General features: G+C 54.4%; 1 protein-coding gene across 1 annotated transcript in view; it reads right to left on the bottom strand.

The window, feature by feature from the left end:
* The window catches only part of CLMB (calcimembrin), a 29,865-nt gene extending 27,314 nt beyond the window's left edge, over nt 1-2,551 (bottom strand). Inside the window, exon 1 of the mRNA XM_090260706.1 lies at nt 2,303-2,551. The gene's annotated coding sequence lies outside the window, so the exon portion shown is untranslated. The remainder of the gene's footprint in view (nt 1-2,302) is intronic.
* Nucleotides 2,552-6,000: the final 3,449 nt, after the last annotated feature.

The raw sequence follows: 6,000 nt of genomic DNA on the forward strand, positions 1-6,000 counted from the left end.
CCTTTAGGAGGCTACGAGCTCCTCTCAGGCAGGCAGGGCAGCTGCAGGGCCCACAGGGTCACAAGGCAGGGTCTTGGGCCGCCTGGGGTCCAGCCTTGGCCTCCCACTGAGTGGCCAAGTAATTTGGAACAAAATACTTGCTGCCTGCTCCACCTTTGGACCTCTGTGTGGTCAAGCTCAATGCTTATGATATGTGTACCTTTCCATGTTATATGTCAATAGAAATGTTCACTTAAAAATCAAGGATACGCTCTTAGAAGTCAAGTTAATGGTTAATTAACCATGGGGTTAAATTAAAAGCATGTAATTGTTTTTACAGCAGCCTTAAAGATAGAAGTCACAAACTACAGCCGACAGCAGCGAGTGCTTGCCAGCTCACCCACTGCAGGTTTTCAGTGCTAAAAGTTAAGTCAACTAATGTGTTCTTTGCACCAAGTAAAAAGTAACTACAATGTAGCACTGCCTATGGGAGACACAGAACCACCCACTGGCTCCACAGGGAGAAGGGGCTGGGAGGGGCAAGCTGGGGTTCCTGGGAAAATTGTGTTTCTTGATCTGGATGTACACTTCTGATGTGTACATGTTACTGTATGTCTATTATATCTTAATCTTTTAATTGGGGGGATTGCACTTGGTGGTCTCAGAGGTCTGACCTAGCCTCTGCTCTATTCAAGAGCAACTCACTGAGAACTAGGGGTTTGACTGGGCTAGCCACTTGCCCACCCCGTGACCTTAGGTCATTTTACCTTGACAAGCCTCTCTGTCCTCATCTGTAAAATGGGAATGTAACAGTATTTGGTCAGAAGATGAAAAGAGAAAATGCAGGAGATGGCACTAGCACTTCGCGTGAGGTCTGGCACAGGACAAGCGCTCAGTAAACATTAAATATCACTGCTCTCCAGTCCACTTAGGGGAGTTCCCATTTCAAGTCTCCAGAGGTGATCTAGACCTGGGGCTCAGGGACCCCACCAGCAGGAGAAGGGCTTCCAGGGAGAGATTAGGCATCAGAGCTTTCAACCTCCTTGCACTGGCAGAGGAATTAAGTCTTTCCATAAATATACTGCCTCCCTCCCATTCCAAGGAAGAAGTACTGAGGGATGGGGACACAGAACCCAAAGTGGGTGTGGCCTAGACAGGTAACGGTGCTTTCTTTAAAAAAAATTTTTGTATATTGATTTTAGAGAGAGGAAGGGGATGGGAAGAAACATCAATCTGTGGTTCCATTTATGTATGCATTCATTGGTTGCTTCTTGTATGTGCCCTGACTAGGGATCGAACCCATAACCTCAGCATATGGGGATGGCACTCTAACCAACTGACACACATGGCCAGGGCCAGGGGGGTGCTTTCTAGAGTTAATCCAACCCCAACAGGGGCTCCCAAGCATTCCTGGGAGCTGGGCAGGAAGCGCCAGAGTGCGCCAATTCAGGTGTGCCCCTCTGAGCCAGTCTCCTCACCTGTAAGATGGGTGTTTGTTCCCAAAGGTTGCTATCTCTTTTTAAGTGCCTTCCCGGGGCTGCCTTTCAACTCCTCCTCCTCCCTCTTCCTCAATGTTTCAGGGCTGCTCAGACCTTTCTCTCCATTCTATCAGGCCTAACAGCCAGCCAGGGGCAGCCTGAGAGAAGTCCCACTACCCAGCCCCAGCCCAGCGGAGCTGTGGGTCCTCCTTTGTGAAGAGTGCCTCCCCGCAGTTCCGCTGAGCTCAGCGGGCCCGAAGTCGCGCGTGCGTTCACACTGGTCGCCCTTTGCGGTTGCAAACCTGCTTTGATGCCCTGGAAGCGAAGGGGGCCCCTAAGTGAGGCAGTTCATAAATAATGTATTTTGAAATACTCGATAGAGGGGAAATGGTTCCTCTCGAGGCCTCCTACCCCCACCCCGGCCGGGCTCCTTTCCAGCTTTGAGGAATGACGGTCTGGTCCCTTCCCAAGGAACTCGTGACAGCGCAGGGTGTCAGGTGAAGAGTGGGGGCCAGTGGTTCCACGGGCAGGGACACACCCCCGCCCGCTCGGTGCAAGTTGCAACACGGCCAGAAGAGGCCCAACTTTCCCCCAAACCGCTTCTTCGCAGAAAAGTCTGCGAGAAGTTGGGGGAACTCCCGGGCCCGAGAGGGTCCCGTACCGCCGCAGGGGCCCCTAACCCTCCCCGGAGCGCGCCCGTCCAGCCGCCGGAGCTTGAGAGGCGTGGATGCCCGTGAATGGGGCTGTGGCACCCGGGAAGAGCGGCGTCTTGTGGAAGGGAAGGGGTGGGGTGGGGAGGGCGGCGGGGACAGGGCACCGGGGCGCGCAGAGCACAGGACACTCACCGCTTCCTGGTGGGCTCACTGCGGAGCCGCGCCCGAGGCGCGAAGGGCCCGCCCGGGCGCCGGTAGCGGCGGCGGCCGGGCTCGGGTGGCGGTGGCAACCGGCCTGCAAGAGAGAGCAGCGTGGGTCATGGCCCGGCCCAGTGGTGCGGTAGGGGCCGTTTCGCCCGGCCGGCGCTCCGGGTCGCCGCGGCGCGCGCCTGCCTCCAACCGCCCCTTCCCGGCCCCTCGAGGCGGTGCTGACTGCAGTCCCGCCCAGCCCGCGGGCGCTGGATTGCACCGGCCGAGAGCCGGGGCGGCACGGGGGCGGAGCGAGCCCGCCCGCCGCCTCCCAGGGGAGAGCGCCTGGGGCGCGCCCGCCTGCGCCTCCCGCATCCCGGAATCCCCGTACCTGCCTCAGTTTGCTCTTGCCCGATCCCGGGGGAACCCGAGGAAAGTTTGGGCCGCGGTCCAGTGGAGGCTTTCCACTCTGCGCCCCTCCCCGGCTCTGGGTGCCAAGTACCCTGCGGCCGTGCATCCCAGCCTTGGGTGGCGAAAAGGGGTGCCACGTTCCCTCATACCGAGTGGCCATGCTTGAGTGGGCCCCACTGCCTGACTGCGGAGAGGTAAGGGGGAAAGTGGGCGGCTCCCCCATTTATTTCTCTATACACAGCCCCACACCCCTGTATTGGGCGCTCGGTCACCTAGCAGTGAGCCCCGCCTCCCATCTTGTCGCTGGAGCTGTGGGGCTTCAGATGGCCTTTGTGATCAAAGGGAGGCTTCCCCGTTTTAGGTCCTGGCCCTTAAGCTCTCTGCTCGTGCTTTCGCACTCCACTTCTAGATGTGAGAAGGGGGTCCAAGATTGGGTGTCAAGAGTTGCCTCTTGGTGGCTGAGCGCACTTCAGGGTTTTGATGACTCCCAGCTGGGAGTAATCCCCCAGTTCCCTTGGTGTGGGTGCAGGGCCTTTTATCCGCATGGGTTTCTTACCAGGCGCCCACCACGAAGCAGCCTCTGCAGGCACATACGAAGCTTGCCTGGAGAAACAAAAGCTATCTCCTACCCGATGTTCTTCCTGTCATTGCCAACTCCATGTTACTAGCCCCAGCTTTCCACATCCCATGTTCTGTGTCCTTCTGGAGGGTTAGAAGGGGGAAACTGAGTCACAGAGCAGGACAGTCACACTCCATTGGTGAGTGCAGGAAAGAACTGAGTTGCAGTGTCAGCATCAGAGCTGTGTGCACTCCCCTCGTAATCTATTGGTTCCCCTGACCATATCAAGTTCACAGTGACAGGCCGGAAAGGTATCACATGCTCCCCAAATAGAAGGACAGAAGAGGGCAGGATGTCCCTTCCACCCATCCCTACTCCCCAACCTTGGAGGGAAGGTGGGCTGCTGGCTGTCAAGGATCCTGCATCCTTCTGTCTCCTCTAATGGTGGCACCTGAGGTGTGGGGCATTCCCGGGGTGGTGGGCACAGCCACTCACATTCTTGTTCCAGAGGGGTGGAGAAAGACCTTTTCTGAGAAGCCTTGAGCAGGCCGCATGCTTGGTGCTGGTTGTGAGGTCAGCCTGTCTCTGCACCCTGGTTTCCACAAGAAGAAATGGGGACTCATTCATTTCTAAAAACACTTTGGAGTATCTACTCTGCCCATCAACCAGGGTACCCAATGAAGAGGACACCTATGCGCCCTGATGTCAGCACCTGCTCAGGTCAGCTGTCAGAGGGACAGATGAGTATTCTATCCATTCCCCAGGTATGGGACTTTTGGCACAGAAGCACCACAGGTCACCCAGCCCTTTAAAGGTGCCTTTTGATCTGTGTCTTCCTCTCCATTCCAGGGCTCTCCTGCCCCAAGCCAAGAGAGGAGCCACGTGTCTCAGGGAAGTTTGGCCCAACCCTAATCTGCTGGAGGAGACAGGGCCCTGGGAAGGGGAGGGGGCACTGGTGAGTCAAGGCCCAGGAGGATTCCTTTTGTCAACTGTTTGGGGTTGAACTAAGGAATGGAAAGAATCCCACACCCTCGCCCCTAGACCCCTCCTTGAGAACAGTGGGGTTTGTACTTAGTATCAGAATTTCTCAGTGTCTGCTACTTTGGCATTTAGGACTGGATCACTGTCCTGGGGGCTGTCCCGGGCACTGTAGGATGTTGAGAAGCATTCCTGGCTTCAACCCCTTCCCAAGTTGTGACAACCTAAAACTAAAACATCTCCAGACATTGTCACCTGTCCCTCAGAGGCACAATCCCTCATGCCAGTTGATAATCCTTGAGTATGTTCCCGGGGTTCCCAACCCTGGCAGCATGCCAGGATCACTGGGCACTAAACACAGAAATAAAAAAAAATGAAAGCAAACACCCAGACCCAGCTCACCCAGGGATCCTGGCCTAAATGGGTTCAGGTAGGACCCAGGCATGGGCATTTTGTAGAAACTCAGAGGTGACATTACCCAGCGGCCACCATGGAGACCCTCAAAACTCGCCATAGTCCCGTGGACTCTGACTAGAAACTGAAGAGGCAAGCCAAGCGAATGCCGTGTGAGACCTGCACGGACCCTGATTTGGACAAACCAACTCCGAAGAGCTATTTGTGAAATAAGAGTAGAAAATTAAACACAGTCTGGATACTAAATAATATTAAAATTATTACTAATTTTCATAGATGTGATAGTGGTATCTCTGTGTCTTTAAAGCCCATAGTGATAGATGTGGAAAAGTATTTATGACTGAATTTAGTATGAAGATTAGGTTTGTTTTAAAAGACTTCAGGAAAATAAAAAGGTGGTAGAATGAGGGTGGGGGGGTGGAGATGAAGCAATAAAATAATGTTGATAATTGTTGAAGTTAAGGGATGGGTACTTGGAGGTTCGTTACACTCTATTTTTATATGTGTTTGAAATGTTCCAAAATATTTGAGAGTCCACTTGGGCATTGTGTTTCTCGCCAGCTAAGATGCCCCACTCCCTGAGGAATTTGGTCTTGGTTTTGAGGTTGGGGTTAGTGGGAAGCTGAAGGTGGGGACCCACTGGGCTCTGGGAAGAGAGGGGGCTCACTTTGCATCACCCTCTTGGAAGCGGAGGGAGGCAGCCTTGAACTCACAGACCCAGGAGACTAAGCTGGAGCGGGGGCTCCACATCTGCCTGTGAGCTTTGGGAAAAGGCAGGTGCTAGAAGTGGGGATTCCTAGGTGTGGGCCTGTGTGTGTGTGTGTGTGTGAAGTCAGGCCCCTGACAGCTGTCCCCCAAAGCCTTCCCTTCTCAGCCCAAGACCCCTTGGTCTGCAGAGGAAGTAGGAGCCAAGTAATTAGACAATTCTGCTCCTTCCCTCCCCTCAGGGATTAACGGTTTGGAGAGCAACTTCCTGTGCATGATTCAACAAGAGTTCCACAGTCAGCTGAGTGCCTGCCATGTGCCAGGTATGGTTCTAGGCACTGAGAATATGGCAAGTAACACCCCTCAAGGATGTTGGAGTCTGAGTGCTGAGGCGGAAAAATGAAAGAGTAGGAGGCTGTAAAGGGTAGGGCTGGGGAGCTAAAATTTTAGACAAGTTGGACAAAAAGAGATCCTGAGGGGAGCAGGGAAGCCTGTGCCTAATCAGAAAGAAAAGCTTGCTATGGGGGTTCTGGGTGTTGTCCAGTGAGGGCAGAAAGGGATCAGGGGTGTAGGCCAGCTCTCTCCTCTGGAAATGTCCCTCCGTCCCCTGACCCTTGCCCAGTTAACTCTTTCA

Source organism: Furipterus horrens, unplaced genomic scaffold (genome assembly GCF_987537825.1).
Source record: "Furipterus horrens unplaced genomic scaffold, mFurHor1.1.pri manual_scaffold_13, whole genome shotgun sequence".
NCBI lineage: Eukaryota > Metazoa > Chordata > Mammalia > Chiroptera > Furipteridae > Furipterus > Furipterus horrens.